Below are 24,798 nucleotides of genomic sequence, written 5' to 3' on the forward strand. Positions count from 1 at the left end.
CAAAGGGAGGGAGGGAAAGGTGGGGAAGGAGGGGAGGGTTGTTGCAGGCAGAAAATGGGGTCATCTAAGGTCCAACAGTTTCAGAACTTGTTTCACTTTATCTTTAAGACTAGCAGGACCTGTATAAGCATGAACTGCAAATCTGGAGCGAGGGGCCATGTGGATGGAGGTGGCGATTTCAGGTAGTTTCATCCAAGACCTTCTTAGCAACTACGGTCCCCTTTCTGTTTCCTAACTCTCTGATCTCTTTATTTTAGGCCTGATGGGCACACTTTATAAATCAAAAGATCCACTTAGACCTGGTTTTGTGCTCATCCCTCGTCCAAGTTGTAAGACAGCTTATCCCTTTTGTTTTAGAGGAATATATTGTACTTTTCACTCCACTAAACTCAATGACAACTGGAGCTTCAAGCCTTAAAATGTCAGAGATTGTTTTATTTAAATAACTCTTCAAACCTTGAATTGGTAAAAATAAAAAACTCAAAAAAAGACATTTGTGCTGCAAAACTTTTTCACACGCCTCCACTTTGATGTGGCCTGACCCTCAGGGAGACTAAAATACATACGTTTTGATGCTTGAAGGACATTTTGATCACACTTTGCACTTTTAGTGATATAGATATGAGCATTTCACATTCTGGTGCTACTGATACTTTTACTTACATAAAGGATCTGCATAATTAAAAATGAAATAAAAATATATGTTCAGGCTCCACAGAATAAATCTTCTCAGTTAATCCAACACTTTAACACTGTAATTTTGCAATAATACTGCAGCCTTTACAGGATATAAGTAGGGTTTGGTTTTCTTACCTTTTTCCTGGTGTACACTCACGTCAGAAGTTCTTTTACAACTTGCCACACGTCTGCTGCTGTGAAGCTGTAAGCAAAAATTACACTGACACGTTAGATTTAGTAGCACGCTATGTTTGGCTGGACCATGATACACTTATCTGATTACTGAATAAATGAAACTTACAAACACAAAAGCAAATAAGATCTTTAAAAATGTAAATAAATAAAAGTGAATAAAATGAAAAGACATGAGCAACAAAATTAGGCTTTAACTTTTCCATCCAGCAGACTCACTGTGGGAATCTGTCCCCCGTCTCTCTCAGCCTCTCTCCCTTCCCTGACAGTTAGACCTCTACTGTAAATAAATGTAAGGCCTCCTGCATTTCATTAAGAAGAGGAAGCTCGTAATCATCGCAGACTCTTTACCCACCCTAAGTCTCTCCAGACCCGTTTGTCTTTAATTGAAAGTGCTCACTAACAACCCTCTCAGGGATCCGGCCCAGTTTTCAGTCTCCTCTCCCTCAGGAAAGGCTGCAGTCACAGAGCAATACTACAAAATACAAAACTCAGTCTTGTATGATTTAAACATACCATGGATCAACTGGCTCACACACACAGACGTTTTCCCTGTGACAGGGTTGACCAGGTCAAGGAGAAACAGGGAGTCAGTGTCCAATCGACTGCAGGGAATGAAACCCTCCTGCTCTGGCTGCTGCAGGGCACGAGTCAAAGTCAAGACACTGAACCTGACCCCAGTCTTACTATTAAGAAGCTGTTACTACTGGGCTGTTTACATGCAGTGATCTTGGACTAATGCTCCACACAAAACTCTCCATCTGTGACATCTAAATATCCATAGGAACATTTAGAACAAAGATAACTAAACATAATCCACTTTATCTCCATCTGCCTGAGTAGTCATTTTCTCATATTCATCAACATATGCCTAAATACACAGATTTAGCCTCAGCTCCCACCCACTGCTCTTCTCCTGCACCTGGTCAGAACTGCTCTGTCCTAAATCAGCCATGATTCCTGAACAAACTCTGGAATAAATTCCAAATGAGTCCTGACTGGTGGTTTAGGGTTGTAACAGACAGCACTGAGAAAAATAATCATCCTAACTGCAGCAGCAGTGTGTGTGGTTTCTCAGGCTGTGGTCACTGAGTGCTGCTGTCTGAGGCACTGCTGATTTGCACATTTACAAATCAGTTATATGATCCCACTAAATGGAGGCAAATGGGATGGGGCTGACTTGTTTAATTACAGTATCACCTTGCAAAGTAATAAATCACAGTCTCTGCCATGCTCTGGTTTTCTTAGCTGTGTTTACGTAACAGACGACAATGTAACGTTAATAAAAAATAAAAGCTGGTATAATATAATAACAGGGTTCTCTACCTGGCTGCATGTGGGTTTGGTATAGTCCTTCTGTTGGTCTTCAGGCTCCTTGCTCACAGTTTGTCCATGACACTCGGCTTTAACAGAGACTTCTCCCACCTGTTAACAGAAACAATTGATTTGTGTCCTGCAGCCTCAGTGAAGCCCACAGGTAAGGGATATTCAACACCGCGGAGACGCTCACCTGTGTGTCACGGCCTCCTCTGCTGAGTTAAACAGAATAAAAATAAACAAGCAAAAAACAGTTAAAGAAATATATAGTTATGTTAAATGGTCCATCAGTTTTAATTTTGTTTGTTATTATAATTTGATTGACAGAAACTGGGATCGCCAAGAACACAGAATAAATAAAGGTGCCTTTTTACGAAGTGATTTTCCCCAGCACATGACTTCTTGAAGACAATGAATAAAAACCTATTGAATAAGTGACTTTAAAATAACAGGATATTTGGGCAGTACATTTTCTCTGCAGCAGTGAGGTAACGTCACCTCTAATTTCAGTATTTGCTCAACCATTTGTGAAATCTTCTGAGCTTTTCAAGGAAACTAAAGTAAAGTTGTAGAGCGTTCAGGTGCAATATTAGCCATCCTTCACAATGTGCCTGTAGGCAGGGTTATGTGTTGGGCTGCACTCACACTGCACAGTGTGTGTGTCTGTGTGTGTTTGTGTCTCTGAGGGATGGGTGGTAAGGGATATCTAACACCTAAGAGGACAGACTCACCTGAGGCCGGTGCCTGTTTTCACTTCCTGTACTTATCGACACCTGCTTCCTGTTGCAGGAGGAAGTGGCCACGCAGCACGCAGCCCGAGTGAAACTGGAGAGAGTATTTGCACTGCTACGCTGGGATTGTGTCGGCAAAAAATCTGCCTCCGGATAAATTATGAATGAGAGTGATGGAGGGGATAAGAGGAGGAGGAGGAGGAGGAGGAGGGACGTGGAGGTGGAAGGGGGAGGTATGATGTTATAGTGTTATCTTCTGTTTTACTGAAACAGCTGGAGAGCTGAGACGGAGATAAGTGGCGCACGCGCACGCACACGCACACACACACACACACACACAGTCACACAGAGTAGTCAACAGTCCTCATGGTAGGGAAGAAATAGTTTCCAAAGCTGAAAATGACTCCAGCACAAGTCACAGTTCAGTGTTTAAAATTAAAGTAAATCAAATCATAAATCATCTATAAAATGTGCAGAAATATTGACAATAAAAACAAATGTACCTGAAGAGAAGAGCAAGAGAAAAGTTGAGTTACACAGAGGGATGAAAGCAGAGACAAAGAAAATGAATAAAGTAAATAGACAAAATAAAATAAGGATGTTGTTCAAGAAGAAAGGAAGCAATGAAGGAAATAAATTAGCACAATATGTATTGACTGGAGGAAAAAACTAAAAATACTGGAGGAGGAAGGAAGGAAGGAAACAATGAATACGTGTAGCAACAGCTGACTGACTGATGAAAATAAAGGAGGGTAGAAATAAATGAGGGACAAGTAATTAATAAAAAAAGTAGAAAGGAAAAATGTGATAAGGACAGAAGTAAAAAAGTATAGAAGAAAATTCTCATTCTAAATATAACAAAGAATAAAGTCTCCTAGAACTGAATTTTAAAGTAAATTACTGGTACTTTAAACCAGTACTCTGTGTACTTCAGTACATGTGTAGTTTGAGCAGATGGACACTTCCTGTGACCCGGTAGACGCCCTGCCTGTGAAGTTTCCACACACTGACTGTATGAACAGAAAGCTGCAATGGATTAAAAAGAGCCTCATTTGATCCATAATTGATCGTCTTTATATGAGACGGCTGGTGAGTAGAAAACAGAGGGAGTCTGATCTAGATAACAAGCGCACCTCCCTGCGCCATGACGGCTGTACGTGACCGCAGGTTTGAGAGAGGCGAGCGTGAAAGTGCCTCGCTGAGTCTCTTGATGTTTCTCTCTCTTCTCTTTTAATGAGTGTCAGAATGCAGGTTTCTCTTTAAGAAAGGGGGAGAGGGTAGAGGAGGGAGGAGTGGGGCTGAAAAACAAAACAACAAGAAAGCAGAAAAAGACCAAAAGAACAAGCGTTTCTCATAAAGTGCTTACAGAGCATTTATAGCAAGTTCTGCAGACATGTGGGTGAGCGCTGATGTAGGGCAGAAGCCCACAAGTCATGTGGGGGTTTATCTCATTGATTAGAGGCACACAGCAGAGACAGAGCCAGGGCATACCTCACTAACACCATGATACATACTGTTATTCCTCTGAACCTGCTCCGGTCTGCTGGGTCACAAAGTGATGGCTGCTCCTAAAACAGCTCGTTTTTCTAATAGTTTGACTTCTTTGGCTTTATTCTGCTTTTCTCACCAGTAAAGACAAAAAAATAAAACCCTGGCACTGGGCAAAAAGGCGGAGGTTCACTGAGGTCAGTGCTCCACCCCTGACGACTGTCAATGTCCATGAGATACTTTAAGTGGTCGACCTCAGTGAGCCCTGGTGGCATGTTCCTGTATTACCATACACATGCACTACACAGTTCTTTGACTATCCACACTGAAATACTCACTAGAGCCACAAACATGGATAAACCCATCACATTAAATAGTCCCCAACAAATGTTCAACTGTACGAAAATAAAAATGAAAGTATGTGTTTACATGTGTTGATGTTCTTCAGCAGAAAGAACATCAACCAACTGGTTGTTTGGAGCCTCTGGCCAATCAAGACGTTCAACAATCCATAAATCTTTGAAAATCTCCAACAAAATCGTCGTATCAGCCACAGACCAGTTTGGTTTCAGTCCCACCATGTTTCTGTCCCTCCCAGAAACTCTTCCCGTCCCCTAATGTTCCCCCCACGTGGGTCAGACCTGAGCAAAAATAATCTATTTAATCCGAAAAGAGAGAAACGATGGGATCAAGTGTTTCCATGGCCAATGTTTTCCTAATGATCGCATTATTAAAGGTTTACACCCCCCCTCTCTAATTCCCATTGGAAATTCCTCCCGATCGGGCCGGACCGGGCCAGTCTGTTCCCACTGAGGTGGTCACATGATGCAGTTTGATTCTGATTGGGGTGTTATTCCCATTATTAGTGGAGCATTAGGCTCCATAGAAACACAGCTACTGTCTTTTCATGGGATTTGCTGACAAAAAGAGAAATTCTTTAAACACAGAATGAGAAGTTCTCATTTACAGCTGTCATCCCATGAAAACTCTTCCCTTTCCTCTACGGGCTGCAGGGAGAAGGATTTGTTTACCTCTCTGCTCACAAAGATGGAGAAAAGACAGAAACGATACCAAACAAAAGGCTAATGGCCCATCCTATCGAAGAGGAGTTTGTCTGCTTTAAAACCATGAGCTGTCATTAATAAAACAGCAGCAGCTGTCACGCTGCACGCTTCTTTCTAGACAGGACAGCAGCGACAAGGCTAATGTGATCACAGCTTTGGGCCCCACGATGCACAATAGCTTCCAAGCCTTCCCTAAGCAAATAGGCTGAATGATGAACACCACAGCAACAAAATGCCAATAAAAAGACAAAGAGGAAATGTTTTAATGATTCCTTTCAGTAAACAAAAGGCTCTTCATCTCCTCCATCTCTGCGCTCTGCACCCCCACCTGTCCTCCCCTGTTTCACGTCTTCCTCTCCTCCACCTGTCTGTTCTCGCAGACTGCTGCTGACTGCCGGAGACGCTGCCAGGCGATGAGCTCTGACTGCGAGCCCGGCTGCTTTGGGACGTTGGGCCGTTGTGACAAGCGCTGTCCCGGCCCTGGCTGGCCCTGTCTCCGTGGTGACGCAGAGTTTGTGGTGACTGGTCGTCTCTATGGCAACAGGGCCGTCAAAGACTGTTGGATCAGGAGGGAAAAAAAAAATCACCTGTCTGTTACCTAACTGGTGCTGGGCAGGTTGAGGGCATCTGCTGCATTACAGGCCACTCAGGGACAAACAACACGACTATTTGAAGTTTTATGTGTTTACACGGTCAACAACAGTGGCAGCAGTATACTAGTCCCATTCTTTAGCTGTAGGAGTACCACAAAGTAAAAATATCCACTGTATTTAGGTACAGGGAAAATGTACTAATTAGAAAACAGGATCAAAAGTAAAAGAGTAAGAGTTTAGGTTCACGGTCTCATGAAAACACGTAGTTTCAGTTCTGGAAGAGAGAGAAAGGAGGAAATGAAACAAAAAGAGAAGAATCAAAGAAGAACAGAAAAGCAATAAAAGATAAAAAGATAAATGTGGAGAGAAGAAAGAAATGAAACACACTTCTCTCTGAATGAAATGGAGAAAAAAAAAAAAAAGAAAGAATTCAAGTAAAGTTCAGGAGTAGCAAATCTGCAGTGAAATTCTCTCACATTAAAGTCTCACATTTTTCTATTTGGCATGATAATAAAAAGTGTTATGTTTGCAGAAACAGTTGCTAAACACCAGCTACATATCCTGAAGCTGGAACACACTGTGGTGTGAAGTGCTAAGTTAAAAATATTAAGCATTTTTACACATTTTAGAGAATTTTTACACGTTTGTCTCCAACACAGAAATACACCTCTCTGCTCCCATTTACTGTGCCGCTCCGTTCAGGCACTTCTGTTACATGTGTACGTAAACCGACCTTCGACTGTGTTGTCGCACAGCTCCACACACACTGGACTGGAAATAACCTTTATAACATCCATTCTACACAGATTTGGGAAGAAGCAAAGTGACAGTAAATTCAGCCTGATTGAGCACCAAATAAAATAAAAAGTGTCACCACGCCGCCACCAGAGCACCATTAGATAAATGCAAAATAAAACCTTAAGTGCCATAATCACCAGTGTGCAATTAAATATGAAATGAAAATGTCAGAGGAATAGACACCAAATGGCCATAACTGCTGTCCCATATCAGCATCACCAGGCCAGAGCAGTAAAACTCATGTTTGTTTGCTCCTCTTCATTTTACTGGTGTGTGTTTACGGTCACGGCTCAATCATATACAGTATCTCCATGATGATGGTAATTAGACAGCAGCCTGCAGGGATGATTTGGCTGCACCAAAATGTACTGAAGGAGAATGATGGACCGGAGGAGGCTGGAGGAGAAAACGGAGGAGAAAATCCAAGAAAACTGAGCGAGGAGGTCGATTGATCTATGGGTCATAAACAGCTCGGGGTCAGAATCATGAGCTTCTCTTTGGGGTGGTTAATACAATTAGTCTGGCTTTGCTCTGTGGCTTCATAAGCACATAAACACCCCCTGTGGCCCCGTATTAATACACTAGGGGATATCAATGATAAATAAACCACAGGGGTGTGTGTGTGTGTTTGTGTGTGAATAAGCAGGTGGAGTAATGATTAGATTTCCATTAATAAAAGAGGTAATGAATACTGTGTGTGTGTGTGTGTGTGTGTGTGTGTGTGTGTGTGCACATGCATTGCACCTCACTGTTAATGCCCATGTGTGTGTAGTAAGAGGTGAATTAAAAGCGCATTGACTATGTGGCAGCACATGCTATATATTAAGGCCAGGCACAGCAGGCCTGCCAGCAGCTCAAGCCAGAGGACCTATTCATCTTCTGCAGTGTTTCTGCTCCCACCCCCTCGATAAAACCACAGCCCCCCCCCCCAACACACACACCCACATCCCACTCCACCTAACCATAGACCCCTCCCCTCTGCGCACATAATCAAATTAATTAACATTCCTAAGATCCCACACTCATTAATCTATCCACAGTGGTCAGCGAAAAAAGACAGGCGGTTAATAAGTTTGGCCATGGCAGAGATCTAGAGATCTCTGAAGTCTAAAGAAAATGTGGTTTTTGTGTATCTGGATGTTCCTTTTACAGTTTCGTGGTTATGAAGCATTTGGAGCATCATGTTCTCTGCAGCGACATGCAGGTGACACAGCTGCACGCGACTTCACATCCAGGGCGCTGCAGAGCTTCAGCTTCACCCACATCTGTTACTGCACTCATGCATGTTTGCTGCAACCATGAGCACGAATCTCTAAGCAAGATATTATGCACACCTAAAAGCTATTGTAACCACATGATGGTTGAAGAAGAACTGCATCGTAATATTTGCTTCGCCCTCCAGCTGCAGCTAATAGAAAACACTGGAAACGACCATGTCTGATGATCTTCTGTCAAACAGTGACGTAGCTGCTGGTCAACGTAGCAAACCTTAGTACTGGTGGAGAAACCACTGCAGCACCACACTGTTAACAACTAGTGCAGCCTAACAAACTGCATTTCTACACATTAGTTTACACATCATCTGTTGTTGTTCAAATAAAAAATATTTCCCGTTAATATCCAGATGTACCAAGAGTGGTATCAAGACACTACTGTAGTACTTATTCTATACGAAGTCAGAAATACTGCATGTAAAAGGCTAGTTTTGAAATAATAGCTTTGACATCATGAAACCCAATGCAGCAATGATTTAAATATCAAATGACATACTTTACACTGCATTAGTACATAATAACAGTAATACGACAACTGCTGTTTCTATACTTTTTCACTCCTAAAGCTGTCGATAAACCACCTGATGCAACCACACACAAACGCAAGTCAAACAATTTTACATCCGAAGAGCCAAAGAAGCTTCCTGAGATCAGACAAAGACACGTCTGTCTTGTCAATTCGCTCCAGCTGTGGAGTTTATTTTGGAGCAGAACTCTCTCACCTTTTTTAATTAATTGATATATGATACTGCGAAGATGTAGGAGCCGTAGCTGCTAATGAATTCACTTGAGTTAGCTGTAGGTTACTGATTAATTCATGACAGGTAGCTCATACCCTTGGCCCTGGGGCTCCCTTGAGGCCCAATCCCACCTTTTCCTGCCTCTTTCTAGACCTGTCCCCCTTTTCTAATCGTAGTTGTTACACACCTCTCCCCTCTCTCTCCCTCCCCTACCTGTCGTTGCTCCCTCTTTCTCCTCTGGGACAATTTGTGACACAAAAGAAAAGTGGCTTATTAATTAAAACGTTTCTACCCACCCCTGTTTGGTTTGTTCTCTCATCAAATGCACCCACCTGGGCTGTTGGCTTAAAAATTATATTTGGAATGATCAAGGGAACAAGAGAGAGAGAGAGAGTAGGAAGGCAGAGGTGAAAAATAAGAAAATCAGACAGAAAACAAGGTGAGGACAGAAAAAAAGGATGCTGGATGACGGAGCCCAAGAGTTTTTCTGGTTATGCTGGAGCAGAGACTCAGCCAGAGAGGAAAGCGGCTGTATTGATCCCTATCCCCTCTCCTCTAACAAGGGAAGATTTGAGCAGATTTCCCCTCCATGTCTGGAGGAATACATCCTTTTCATCCCCTCACTTCTCCAGTTTATCTCTCCACTCTTCCAAAGAGCACCTCCAATCCCACCACCCCACCCCCAAAGCCTGCAAGCAGAGGGAAGCCCTGTATGCGAAGGCTTCGGTAAGCCTCCAGTGCACACACACCTCTACATGCCAGCACATGCTCATGCTTCTTTATTTGTGAGGATGTTCTTGGCCATAATGCATGTCCTATCTCCTTACACTGACCTTAACCTAAACCAAATTTTAGTCTTACCCTCAAAAAACCTTTTAACAAAGTGAGGACTAGATTAAATGTCCTCACACTTCAAAGAGATTCTCAATGTAAAAAAAAAAAAAAGCCACTTCCCACATCGTCCTTAATGTCCGAAGGCTGTTTCCCATCTGCAGAGTCCTGTCTCCAAATAAAGTCCTACAGAGAGAGAATCATTCAAAAAGTGTTAAAAAAAATTCCTTCACCTTCCAAAGACTTCACACCTGTAACCTCTGCACTTTGTCCTCACAAAGAAAGTGGAAGAGCATTTACAAAAGGTAAATAGAAAAGAAGAACATGGTGTGTGTGACAGAAAACAGAGCTAAGAAGGTGGAATACACACGATCTTCTCTCACACACACACACACACACACACACACACACACACACACACACACACACACACACACACACACACACACAGTGAATATGTCTCAGCTGAAGTCTGGTAATATCAGTTTCAGTTTGTCATCTCCATTAATTCTGCTTTGAGGGGACCCACTTCCAGCGGGTCTGAGTACCTGGTCACCGCAGCTGGACTGTGTGTTTAGTGAGAAAGGCTGTAAGTGTGTGTGTGTGTGTGCGTTTGTGTCACAGGGGGGAGGGCGATACTGGGATGAAGATCCCTTTGCCAGGCGGCAGCTTTGCGCCCCCCTCCCCCTCCAGCCCCCAGAGATGCAGTGGAGTCATTTGCTCCGTCTTATGATGTCGTCACGGCGTGTTAGCGCCGAGTGGTGAGGCCCTCACGCCAATCCGCCCCCCCCCCCCCCCCGCCCCCCCCCCCCCCCCCCCCCCCCCCCCCCGCTGTTCTCCATCTCCTCCCCCAGCTCGCTGACCCCCCCGCCTTTCACCACACAAGCCTCTCCCCTCTCTCCCACCACCCCCCTTCCTCCCTCAGTGGTCAGTGCGGGGGAAGAGCTGCTGACGCAGGCCGGCAGAGGTAACAAGCTTACCTGCGGATAATCTCCTAAGAGAAATTTCAAGTGAAGAAATAAGAGAGTGAGAGAGGGTGGGAGACAGAGAGAGAGACAGAGACGACGGCAGGAAGGATGGATGGAGGGAAACTTAGCGAAGTTTTTAGTCCCTGACTTGCTGCGCCAAGCACTTCCTATTCTCCAAGCCAACTTTCCCTCTCTGGTCCAGCACTTACTGCTCTGACAGTGCCCTCCGTGAGGATAGGGAGAGGAGGGGGCGAGAATAAGTTAGGATATGACTTTTAAAACAGGATCTGGACTGTCATTTTCTAATCTCTCATCAATTAATCTTCAACTAAGGGAAACACTGGAGGGAGAGGTGGAAAAAAAAATCATCTGATTAATTTGTTGTTTGGTGCTTTTAATGTTCTTATTTTCTCAGGATGTTTTACCAAATAATGTGCTAATTATTGACCTGATGTTATTATAAAATACAGTTTTAATGAGCATAACACCCATTATGACAACATTGGCTTGTTCAGATAAATACTGAAAAACACCAACTCATTTCATTCATTTATTGTGTATTAGCTGTGTGTATTTGTTCTGCCTTCTGTATTTAACATGGAGAATTTAGAATAAACACCCTGAAAATTGCTGTTTCAAACTGAGGTTAAACCTGAGCCCAGATAACAGTAAAACTCAGACCAGTGGACTGAGGGTGTGAGTGTGTGTGTAGAGTCCTGTTCAGTTGGTATGGTCTCTCTCTCTTTTAATCAAGCCCAACTTTAATGAACTGTCTTTGTGCATCACTTTCATTAGCACATTTACTCAATCAATACACACTGTGTATTCAAGCAATTCAATGAAAACTATAATGTGACGGTTGAACTGGAAAGAGGTTGTGTGTGTGTGTGTGTGTGTGTGTGTGGGGGTTCTCTGTGTTGGTATTTTTTGTGTGTTTTATATTAACTTGTGCACTGCATGTATTTTTGTGTTCATGAATGCATGTGTATATGCACACAGTAGCATAAATATACTGTGTGTGTGTGTGTAGGCTATGTTTGTGAATCTGTGTGTGTGTGTGTGTGTGTAGTAAAACTGTCCTAAACCTTGAAGATGCACTGAGATGGCTCCACAGTTTTGTTCAGCCTGAACCGTCAATAGCGATATCCGTCACTCAGTCTCTATTCATCCTTACTTCTTTCCCATCATGCAGCAGTACGGCCACAGAATGCACTGATTAGCCCTCTGACCATTTAATTAATTAGGCTCGGCACTTAATTATGACAAACTGCATTACTGCAGCAGCATGCCGGGGCCCAGGCAGGTTATGTTCGGTAACAATTTGATTTGAGTGAAAATGGGAAGCACTGACGGGGGTGGTGGGGTGGGGTGGTGAGGTGGGGGGGGGTTGGGGGTTATTGAGCGGAAAGAGACATATGATGAGATTAACAATAATCAGAGCAGCGGGAATAGCCCATGACCAGCCGAGGAGGGGGGAGGGACAGAGAGGGAGGGTGAGTGAAGGACTGAGATGGATCAAATTAGGTTTTTCTCTTCTCATTAGGATCTGGAGAGCAAAGTGATACTGAGAGAGTGTGTGTTGTGTGTCTGTGTGGTCTGTTGGATGGGGATTTAATCTGTTCAGTGTGTCTGTATCTTCTTCCTGAAGCTGAGATAATCATCTAATCTACATTACTCCCCTCTAGTGTAACAGCGAACAATGCTAAGAATTTAGTCAGCTGAGTTTATTCCTCTCACAGCTTTTATTCTCGTCCCTTAAAGCTTGGAAACGTTTCCACCTGAATTTGGATGTCACCTGTGTTGGTGTGGTCCCACTAAAGAGCTTTACCAGGACAGACCAACCTCCTCCATCCTCCTGACCAGCCAGCCGGAGTCACCAGTGCGACAACAACATGACCAACGATCCCTCACTGGCTTCCCAGCACAGCCCCTCGTCTTTGTATTTACGCCTCTTTTTCAGAATTGGAAATAAACAGCCACAAACAACATGACCTCAGCCAATCCAGCAGAATCCATAATCATCCTGTTAACACATTTCCTATTTTTATCTCGATTTTTTGTGTGATCCACCTTCAGATGCAAAAGCAATGAGAGACACAAACACTGCTTACACTCACACAAATGCACCAAATGCATCTGAACAACCAGCATAAAACCCAACTTTTTCAAAAACTAAGCTATAAACGTATCAGCATATTCCAACGCACATATTTTTATATATAAAAAGCTTTATACATCATATACTTAAGCATCTTCACAGTTACTATTTTGTAAAGTGGCCAGTCTGGGGGCGTGAAGTCCAGTAACCAAGAACCAGCAAATGTTATTGGATCATAAATGTTATTCTCTCTTTTGCGGTTCACATCCATATTTCCCTGACAAAACATCCTGTTGTAAAGCTTTTAAAAGCTGTATGACGAGTATTTAAGAGGATGAACTTTAATTCAGATACACTGTGCATCAGTCCTCTGTGCTGTGTGCCCTGCAGCCACTCCACAATATGATAATGCCCATGTGAATAGCGGAGGGAGGGGGTATGGTAAAATGATGAATTATGATAAATAAGGCCATAGTATAGGCATGAAGGAGGGGAAATCACCAGTCTAATGCACCATGGTGTGTGTGTGTGTGTGTCCTGGTGATCCCTACATCACAGGCCAGGACTGTTGACAAAAAGACTGGATAGAGAGTGAGGGGTGTGCCTGGAGGGAGGAAGAGAATGAGGGAGGAGGGATGAAAAGACTGTCTCCCAGACACTCACACCCCCACGACACCGGGAGTCTGATCCCCTCAACCAGCACCACGCAGATTTATCATAGCAGGACCTCCTAAAGGGGCGACGATATTAGCTTGATGCTGCCAGAGAGCGATAACATCCCCACAACGTTACACCAACCCTGACACAAGCTCGTCCTCAGTGTGCGGCAGTGACTTGACTCATCTCGTCAGGTGACACTTGAGAGACTTTTTTTTTTTTTGTTTGTTTTTTTTGTTTCAGCATGTCAAAGTAAAAAGAGAAAAATTCAGCCCACTCGCTGGTTGTAACTAAAACCTGTGCAAACAGCAGCCAAAGAATAGAGATATTAAACACACTCTGGGAGTCGCTACGGCAATCACAACAAATCAATCTATCCCATTGGACACGCGGATGCTCGACCAGCTCACAGCACACACACAGAGCCGACAGCCCTCTGTGTACTGTATGTTCAGCATTAGTACCTTCACAAGTTTTTACATCACTTCAATATCTCCAGCTTTCTGCTGTCTTATATTAGGCTGTGGCCAACAGTGGGCGTCCATATTGATTGACCTGCTGTGGAGCTTGTCGATTGTTTGTACTAATAAAAAATAATGCAAAATGTTAATCAGCATCACCTACAGTCTGAAACAGCATCATCAGAATCTACACAAGTTTGCGATTTCTATTTAAACTTAAAATGTGTTTCTTCTTGTGCTTTATTTAAACCAGGGGTGCCCAACCCGGGTTCTCGAAGGGCAATGTCCAGCTTCGTTTCTAACTATGCCTGCCCAGAAGCTGCAAGATGCCAAGGGTGGAGACAAAGTAAACTAGTATCTTTCTGCTTCTGATTGGCTGAACACACCTGATCCAGGTAATGAGCAGTGGGCAGGGCAGGGAGAGCTGTAGAAGGACGGCTCTGCACTGAATATGATATAAGTTACAGGTGCATTTTCTGTTGGAATTTCTTGCTACTGTGGAGTTTAAAGGACAAAAGCACCTGCAAGTTGAATGTGTCTGTCTCTCACCTGTACACACACTAATACTGCAGTACATATAGTGTATATATACAGTATCATCACTTCATTGTGATGGCAACTTATACAATTTGTGTGGTTTTATGTGGTGATACCCCCTTAGTCCTAACCATGGTCCCAGGGACCTGCTGGAGTCTATCCCAGCTCTCTTTGGGTGAAAGGCAGGGGTCCACCCTGGACAGGTCCCCAGTCCATCACAGGGCCACATAGAGACAAACAACCTCACACACTCACACTCACTCCTATGGGCAATTTAGAGTCACCAATCAACCTGACATACATGTTTTTGGACTGTGGGAGGAAACCAGAGGACCTGGAGAAAACCCTGTTTATATCAATGATATATTAATATATGAAAATCAACAGTCAGTGTTAAACAGGTTTAACTAAACCAAACCTGAGAGCCATTAACTCTAACCAAAGACAGCAGGGAAATATGTGATCAGCTCACCAGTCCGATTGCTCCCAGTGCAGGTGATCATCTGTATTGTTAATGTATCTGAATTTCTCAGGTGCCTCCTTGAATATTTCTGGCCCTGATGTGTCACCCACTCACCCTTCAGGTCAGCGTGCTGACAGCAGCAGTTTTAGGACGTGCTGTGAGCGCATGGGTAAACCCGGCTCTATATATATGCAAATCCCATTCATTCCCCCTCCACAGCATAATTGACAGGCTATGAGCGATATTGATCACCAATCTGAGAGAGAGAGAGGATGGCTCTATACACACCCCACTGTGTGGACATGTGTCTGTTTGTTTATGAGTGTCTTCAGAGGGAACAACGATGTAGACGGACCTGAGGGTCGTCCTGAAAATCTCACCTTTAGGACGTGTGTGTCTGGGTTGGTTGCGTGGAGTTCCTTCTTTGTATGAGGATCCGTCGTCTCAATGTAACCTCGCTTGAACTGAAATGCCCTCTGAGCTCCTTCAGAGCAGAAATGCTCAGAAAGCTCCTGAAGAAGAGGAAGAGAAAGAAGAAGGAAACTGCTTTAACATCCCATCTGGATCAGAGATTCACGCACAGCCACAGAACCGAAAATCAAAATCAACCTTTTCCTGATAGAAATGTGTATTTGTACTGTACAGAGGTAGAAAATAAGTACTTCACTGTACAATCAGAAATGGTATTGTAGCAGTGATGGAAAAGTCTGCAGTACTGCAGACTAAACTTTGTGTTCTTCTCTCCTCTCATCTGTCCTGTCATCCGTTTTTAGATTTTCTTCATGTTTTACTATTTATTACTGACACCCCACTATTACAGCTCTTTTCTACCCTTGAGTCCTGCTTTTCTTTAGTTATTTCTTCACTTCTGTCCAAAATTTGGATGAAGATGTTCTCCTGCAGATTGTTTTTCAGGTTTTACCCTTAACCTATGTATGTGTGTGTGTGTGTGTGTGTGAGAACTCCAACAGGACTATCTGTAATTTAAGGACCAGAAGCTCCTTGTTTCTAAACTGTGCATAAACAGCCATGAACACAGCCTATAGTCAGCTGTGCAGTGTTTGCACATCTGTGCATTTAGGGCTCATCTTGCAAACTTGCCTCCTCAGCAGGAGCAGCTTCCTCATGTAGAACTAGAAAAGTAGATAAACATGCACACAAACAAAACTGTGTATTTGTGTGTGTTTGTGTGCATGTGTTCCCATGTGTGTGAGCACATGAAGAAGAATCAGTGATAGGTATTTACCGGCTGACCGGTGTCTCGCTGACAGATTGAGATTGGGACGCTTTCGGCACATGGAGGATTTATGGGTGCTTTGACGCTGCTTTCCTCCTAAATTACAGCTGGGCCGAGAACAATGAGATGGCCTGGGAATCGGGTCTGATGCTCTGAACCTCCCTTGGGGTTAACAGTCCCTGACTCAACCCTATGTGTTCCATTTTACATTCCCACCCAGCAGCTCATCCTCTTTCCCAGCCCAGAGAGGAGGAGGAGGAGGAGGAGGAGGAAACAATCCAGTGCATGAAAATAACCTTTTTCTCCGTTCAAATATCTCATTTCTTCTTCTCCTCCCATGAAGATATAAATCTTTGTTTTTTCTCTGTGACTTCACACTATGACCAACTGAATTATATGATTCTATGATTATTATCATAATTTCTGCAGATTGCCTTCCTCCAACTGCCCTCACTTTGTTGAGGTCTGTCGATGTTCTCCCCCCTGCTGGGCTGGAGATGGGCCACCTACTATTGATTTCACACCCAAAGCTCCAATGAAGAGGAGAAAATCACAAAAGCCTGCAAACTGCACTTAGGTAGTGGAGATCATTAAGTAGCATGATGAAAGGTATGAAAAGAAAGCTTCTAAATTATGCACTCTTATGTAAATGGTTTGCATATGGAGTGCAGACACGTAGTAAATTATTGTTCAAAGGTTAAACTGTTATGGCCAATTATATGATTTCATTTACTTAAGTGATATTAGTATATATATCTAGTTATATGTGTTTCTACATTAAGAGAGAGACACTCTTTCCGGTTACTTCTTTGATCATGAATAAAAACTAATTTAACTTGCATCTGAAAAAAGTCACATACAGGCAGAGGCCTTCATGGCTCTTCTTGGAGTCCGAAGAACAGAGATCAGTCCTCCCTTTGGCTGCATCAGAACAAAGACCTGCAGGAAAAATGAAATGCATTACTACTTAGTTTGGCTGCAGCTGTTTGCTAATTGGCAAAGCATCACGGTGCTGCTCGTTCAGACTAGGAACTGGGGCTCTGAGTTAGTGGATATGCATGATATTTACATGTTGGCCTTAGTTTTAACATGAATGCATTTTTCTGCTGTTTCATACCCCTGTCATTAGACATTACACTATTTGAGTCTGTTTACATTTGGACTGGGTCTAATTTGATCTGGTTCTTCTGTCAGTTCATTTTGGAGGGACTACCCATTTAGAGATGAACAGTAGGAATACAGGAACAAGAATAGTCCAGCACTGTCTGATATGTTGGCCAACTATCAAAGACAGAGAGAGAACAGAGAGAGAGTCTGAGGGAAGGGCCAGAAACAAATATTCAGCAAAGAATATGAAGAAATAAAGACATTCAGTCAAAAACAGAAAGGAGGAGTGAAAAGCTGTAGGTTGGCACAGAGACCAGCATTCAAGTAAGCAGAGGAAGGGGCAGTGTGTGTGTGTGTGTGTGTGTGCTGGGGAGGGGGGCAGGTTGTTTATGGTGATCTTGTCACGTTTCGTCTCTCCGGGACAATCAGCAGATTAAGTGTTGAGGAGTGGCTGGGGAGCGGCTGCAGTCACATGCCATTACTCACTCCCTGCATCACAATTAGTGCAAATGGCGCATTACAGGGAAATTATCATCAATATGATATTAAGAGACGCTGGCTAAACCAATCAGAGGAAAAGTGCTTATCTGTGGGTAACCAAAGATGACTCTGAGGCGGCGGCACACAGAGGTGACACCGACATGGCCTCTGAGCCCTGAGACAGACATGAACATGCTCTACAGAGAACTCCGAGGAAACAAGGCTGCCAACGAGGCCGGTTAAAATGCTCTTCAATCTGCATCAGAACACACAGAGGAGGAGAAAACCACGCAGACTGACTGCTGTGATGAACTGTACAGACTCAGTCAGACTCCCCCCTCAGGGGTCAGATCTGCTTGAACCTGTATTCATTCGTTTTTTGGACACGTGGGGCAACGAGTCCGATGTACCGTTATTACCAAAGGTCGTCGGGCAAACTTGGTCCAGGTCTGACAAACTACAGATCATGTGACAGCAGAAAGTCTGACGATTCAAACGGTATAAACCAGTTGAGGATGGTGTTATCACAGTGACAACATTTCCTTAATGTTACAAACAGAAAAAACGTCCACTCACCTTTGCTGATGTGTGACGTTACAGGTCCACACACGGACCGAAACAGCAGGTGTTTCACATCAGAGTCCAGGGAACAAAACGCCTCAAAGTTTTTAGTCCAAAAGTTGAATTATTCTTAGTAACAGGCCAAAAACCATCGCTCTTCACTTTTCTCTCCTCATTAAAACGTTTTAATCCCGTTTGTTTCCGCCGTTTATTTACTAACGTTACAAACAAACGAACAAACACGCGGGAGTCACCGTGTGACGTCACTCATAGAACGTTACAGTGCATTATGGGACGTCTTGATTGATTGACAGCGCAACATGGAGCTAGCATACAGGCTAACGGCGCTAGCGTCGGCCTGTGGCAGAATAAGGCTGTTAAGAAGAATTAGAGGCTGAATTAGGTCGATGGACACATGAATCTGTGTACTTTCATTTATGGCAGCATGGTTGGGGTTTTTTTGATAATAATATTTACATAAAGCTGTGACTGCTGCCCGAATAACACAGGAACAACACAGAAGAACAAGGGCCAGGCTGGAGGAGCCAGCTGTTTCTACCAGCAGCACAACAGCTGGATTGGCCGTTTTGCATCTTTTTAACAATAAATACAATATTTCCTGAGTAGTTTATCTAGTTTTGTTGATTTGTATATAAAAAATATGGTGTTTTACAGTTTTAAACATCCATAAAGTTATCTGGTCACATTGTGCCAATTTTGGAGCCAAATGGCACAAAACAACGGACATAGATTTACAAAAAACAATGCAGAAAGTTTAATTTTAGCTCCTTTGTGACAAAATTTGGACCAGAACAACCCACATTTAGAGCTTTCTAGTCAAACACACACAAAAAAATTAGGCGGGGATTAGTCTATATTTTTTTATCAGGTTTGTGTCTGTGGAGCCAGTTTGACTTTTTCACAATAAACTAGAAAACGTTTCCTTTCCAATGATACTACTCATCAATATAACCCTTAAAATGTAAGTACAACAGCTGGTTTAATTTGGGTCTGCGTTTATCAGCCTTGTGCACAAAAAAGAAAGGGGGTAGGGAACAGGTTCCCTAAACCTACACACAGCTTTTTAATGGCCAAGTTAAAGTTAACCACAGTGTTTCTGCTGCATGGCCTGATGTGTCTCATTCCAACTCTAATGGGCACCTCTTTAGTCAAATACTGACACTTTGTCAAGTTTTGTCCAGCAGCGTCGATATTTGATGCAGTGAACACATGCTGCAGTTCATGGTCCCTACCTCAGATTACAACCAGCAGGATCCTTCCTACTCAGAAAACTGTCTGGCTCTCTGGTTGCTAATAATCCACTGTGTTACCAGCTATTTGCTAACTGTCTGCAAGTCATCTGCTCCTGTGCAGGCTGACTGCAGTGGTTTAGGAGCAGCATGTTTGGGGATTTTAACTCATGTTTGACTAAATAAAGGCTATTTCTCTTCCAAAGAGTAACATTTCCTTTGGAGGCAACTACAGTTTCATTCCACTTTGAGTTTAAAGGTGTTGAAAAGTGGTGTGTTTAGCACTAACAAATCAGTCTGACTCTGTTACATGACTCTCATTAACAGCAGCTCGGGGCAGGTTTCTGTGTAAGACTTATGTCAAGGTGCTTCCCATGATGGTTCCCTTCATTTCAGGGCATCATCTCACTTTTTCTGATGAAACAGTGCTGCAACCAGGGATTATCGCTGTCAAAATTAACCTCTGTGTCTCAGCAGGAGTGAAAAACAGTGGGGGAAAACCAAACCCGGGGGAAAAGCTCTGGCCCTCTCGTCTACCTGCTGGTGACAACAGTAGTGTCAGGAAACTTTCAGGTTATTTATATGATGAAATGCACAGTAACTCCACACACATCAATCAAGCTAAAAAATTCAACCTGTGCCCAGGCAGGAGTTGGCATCCAGTGGATGAATAATGATGGAATTTACGGGACTAATATAGAGACACAAAGATGGTCTAAATGAGACATGAGTGCAGAATATGTGACTGGTTTGTGTTTACTGATGAGACAGTGAAGAGTAAGATGCTTGCTTTGCTTATTTTAGGTGAATCACCTTCGGTCACCTCGCCGTATAGGAGAGACGACTGCAAATCCTCCAGTTCTAATATTAGCTGTAATTCTCCAGTCCTGCACTCATTCCCCTCACTTCTCCCTCCACTCTCTCCTTCATTACTTCTCCATATGTAGATAGCACATTATTATTTCCCTGCCTTATTTTGCTGACACAACGCTACACAAATGAAGTGAGATATACGGCCAGACTTATTGGTGGAGATGGCCAATCCCTTCTGGCCAAAACCATTAACAAAATTGACCACACGTTGTCTCTTGGTGTTTTCAAACTGTTGTGTGTTGAGGAGGAGGGTATTTTTAGGGCTTAATGACATGTAGAAAATAACAACAAATCAACTCAACTTGAAGCTGTTGCAGATTTCTGCTAAGGTAGCCTGAGAACACTGAAAACTGGACCTAAAATGAAATGCATTATTGAGAACCAGGCAGCACACTGTAATATTTATAGCTATATCTGTTGCAGTGTTAGTGAATCTGGTTCATGATTGTTGCGACTGTGAAGCCATTATTTAAAGTGTTTATGTTAAACAATGTTTTCTCTGTGTTTGTTAATTAGCTGGACATATATTATGATGAGAGTTTGTGGAACATTAAGACCTGGCAGGAAAAACACAGAGAGTAGGTTTGTGGACCCAACCATGTTCTCATTGATGTAGTTTCACTTTAAGTGCTTACCTATAAATAGCACTGGGAGGTTAAACTGTGCTTTGACTAGGTGGTGCAAGAGGTTTAGTAACACAGTGACAGTGACTACTAGTAAACAAATCTCATGCTAGCGATTATAATTAAGTCACAACACTTTTTATTCAACAGATCTCCACAAGTTCTGGGCCTACAGTTGCCTACAGGGCGTGCTGCGTTGTGGTGCACTAAAGACTACAGTAGAATGGGGTTCAATCTGGACTATAATCCATTTCTACCTACACAAAGATAAAACTTCCTTCCATATTTGTCAAATGTGGCGCTGACTTACAGTAAAGTGTCTTGAGCATATTGTGCAATTGCTGCCAAATTTAGCCAAAGCACATGTTGGGTGTTTCTGTCACTTACTGGAAATTTTGCAGTTCTTCCCAGTACAGAGCTGTGATATTCTATTGCAACATTTAGACACTGTTAAAAAAATCACAGCCAGTGTCAGTCCATCAGCATAATTGTCCATCAGGCTCTGTATTTCCTTGCAGTTCTGGCTCTCCAGGTAAAAAAAAAAACAACATCCTGGACATTTTCTATTATTAAAATTTCACATTCAGAGGATTGTGCCTCCCCGGTGGAGGCATGTGCTCTGAGGGTGCTTTGGAATTAGACTTTGCTATGAGTGCATGTGTGCAGGCAGGTGCAGCATAAACAGTGTGTGCATGTGTGTGGGACAGAGAGAGAGAGGGACAGCCAGTGTGGTTCTAGGTGTGGTGCGGCTGGCCCGGCTCATTTCACAGCTGTATAGGGATTAGGTGGTGGAGTGCGGTGGGGTAAGCTGTCTCTTTTATCTCATTCAAACATGTTGCTAATTCAGCAGAGAGCGGCTGCCGCGGGAGCCTGTGCCACTAAGCGCTGTATCATTCTCCCTGCCGTGAATAAACTGCTAGTCCTAATCCCCAATCAGCCGCCGTGACACGGATTATCACCCGCGACAAGCACAGCGACCCGGCAGAGAGGAGAGGAGAGGAGGACAGGAGGAAGGGGAGTAGACAAGGTGAAGGAGAGGAGAGGAGAGGCAGGAGGAACAAGAGGATACAGGACAAAACAGACAAGAGGATGGGAGGAATGGAGATAATTTAGAAGGAGAGGAGAGAGGAGAGGAGATGGAAAGAGGAGATGGAAAGAGGAGATGTGATAAAGAAGCAAACATGATGGAGAAACAAGAGGTGAGGATACAGAGAGAAGAAGAGGAGAAAAATGTATGGGAAAATGTAGAAAGGAGAAAAGAAGTAGAGATGACAAGAAAAAAGGAGAGGAAGCAAGAGGATGATTAGGCAGGAGAGAGAAGTCGATTAAGGATAAGATCGAGAAAGGAGGAGAGAACGAAAGAAGACAGAGATTAAGGAAAGGAGACAAGACGATCAAAGATGTGAGGATGTTAAAAAGATCAGCAGAGGATGAGGAGAGGAGGAAGGACAGGTGAGAGGATGAGGAGAAGAGGAAAAAGGTGAGAGGATGAGGAGAAGAGGAAAAAGGTGAGAGGATGAGGAGAAGATGGACAGGTGAGAGGATGAGGAGAAGAGGAAAAAGGTGAGAGGATGAGGAGAAGATGGACAGGTGAGAGGATGAGGAGAAGATGGACAGGTGAGAGGATGAGGAGAGGAGGAAGGAGAAAGGAGAAAGGACTAACGAAGTGAGAAGAAGGAGATACGAGGCAGAAGGGCGGAGGAAATGAAACTGAGGCCACATTATCTGAATCACCAATCTGGGCACCTGAACGCCTCGTGGTGCATCACCATGGTTTCAGTTTGTGTGTGTGTGTGTTTGCCGTCCCTGTTGTATTTCCAGCGCGGTGCTGCCTGTGAGTGTGTTTGAGGCCTGGAGCTGCAGATTGAATCCTGCCCACGGGGCGACGGTACGTACACCTGGGACACGGAGGTTCAAACGAGACCGCAGAGAGAACAGGCCTTTTTACATCTGCTAACTGCTCTGCCTCCAACTCCCAGTGTCCCTCCCTCCGTGTGTGTTTACTCCTCAGCTAATTGAGATCTAATTGCTGTAACACAGTGTGAAGCCCAAGCCCAAGCTGTCACTGGGGAAATATCGCTAACAGCAGCTCCTCCCGCAGGGCATTGTGGGTAGCGGAGATGTCACAACTACTTAGTCTCAAAACGGAGCCTATGACAACAAACTTCTCTCTGCAGATCCAATAAACAACCAGACGGACACAACACAGCACAAGCTGCCCTGACGACCAGGCTTCATGTTCATCAAATTAATGTCCTGTGAAATCCATCCATCTCGTCTGGTAGTCGACCACAAACTTTTCATTTTTTCCCTACTTTATGATGGCGTCATCGTGATGGGTGGTGATGTGCTAATAAAGCACAGCAGCAGATTTCAATCAGCTATTGAAATAAGCCGAGCTAAGTGCCTCTCTTTGCCTCTGAGGCGGATGTTGCCTCTGAAGAGAGACAATCATCAATGGCATGAAAAAGAGATGAGATATTGATATAGTTATGAAACCAATGTTTCAAAACATGCCACATCATCAGCAAAGCAAGATGAGATATTAAATATACATCTTCCTTCCACCGTGATTATAGAATTACAACTCAGAGCGAGAGCGAGGCAAATAAAACCATTAAACGATCCTACATCACAGAGGCTGATGAAGAGGTTTTCTATGCTCCACAGTTTACACAGCAGTCTGCTCCACAAACACACAAACAGGAGCAAGCCTGTCACTTCATCTTTGCTGGCACTAACACTCACTCATACCACAGCAGTGGACTCATCGAAGCTACTTGAACTCAGCCTGTTTAGGGTTTTTACCTGCTTTACCTTTATCATTTTGATGTTTGTCTTTTTTTATCATGGACACATCTATTTTCAAGACCTGCACATTTAACACTGCCTGTGTTAAATCCAGCTTTCTTCCACTTTCTGTCTAATATATGCAGCTTTTCTATTAGAAAACACGATAAGGTCTTTGTCATGTTAGTTATTGATATTTTCAATTCATTTATCTGAACCTAGTAATTCTGATGACTAACTCTGTATTGATCTTTCTGAGTTTGTGTTTTCTGTTGTTTCAGAGTAAAGCAGCTAGCCTGTATCATCAGCCTCTGAATGTGACATGAACGTGGCTTCAGCAGTCATCACGTGTTTGCTAACAGTCAGCAAACCTGCACTGGATCATAAGCGTAGTTTGTTGTTGGTGCTACAACATGGAAACACAAGGACTTGGGATGGAAACTGAAAATAAGGCTCAGGTCCCTGTATGTAAAAATGATAATAACGATGCTTTACTATCGTAACAAGCATGGATCACCTGCCCCGCCCTCCAAATCGCCTCATGATTGATCTATAAAACCAACCAGTTACCACTGTCAAAGCAGATAAATCAACCAATCACATGCATGAATGTGTTTAATCACACATTAGGCTAATGCATATCTCCTGCTGTTTGGGGAGCTGCTTTTACTGCTGACACACACACACACACACAAACACACACGCTGAGACAAGAGCCCAGCAGGGCAATCTTCCACCCCATCAGTGCGTTAACTTTCTAATTTACTGTGCTCTTGAAGTGGAGGAGATGGTGAGTGAGCGTCCTGAGGAGGAGCCGGTCTCTCACTCAGCAGGGGCTGGAAGGCCCCCCGCAGCCCCGACACACATTTAGGCAGTCTGAGTGTCATCACACTACACACCAGCAAAGCGCTGGATGTCACTATAATGACACAATTTTGTGTGCGTTTGATCACACGTGCAGAAAATTCAATTCAGCACAACCTTAAT

The 24,798-nt window shown here is 43.5% G+C and overlaps 1 protein-coding gene across 6 annotated transcripts in view; it reads right to left on the bottom strand.

Moving 5' to 3' along the window:
• The window catches only part of zc3h3 (zinc finger CCCH-type containing 3), a 121,314-nt gene that overhangs the window by 18,147 nt on the left and 78,369 nt on the right, over positions 1–24,798 (bottom strand). For 5 of the 6 annotated variants that reach the window (XR_003296576.1, XR_003296579.1, XR_003296580.1 and 2 more), the window contains exons 21-24: positions 16,988–17,066; positions 15,271–15,402; positions 2,197–2,295; positions 814–880 (exon numbers count right to left, since the gene is read on the bottom strand). The gene's annotated coding sequence lies outside the window, so the exon portion shown is untranslated. Of the gene's footprint in view, positions 1–813; positions 881–2,196; positions 2,296–5,621; positions 6,027–15,270; positions 15,403–16,987; positions 17,067–24,798 lie in introns of those variants that run through there. The other variant, XR_003296581.1, reaches the window with a different exon arrangement.

This window comes from Mastacembelus armatus, chromosome 4, assembly GCF_900324485.2.
Source record: "Mastacembelus armatus chromosome 4, fMasArm1.2, whole genome shotgun sequence".
NCBI classification, from domain to species: Eukaryota; Metazoa; Chordata; class Actinopteri; order Synbranchiformes; family Mastacembelidae; genus Mastacembelus; species Mastacembelus armatus.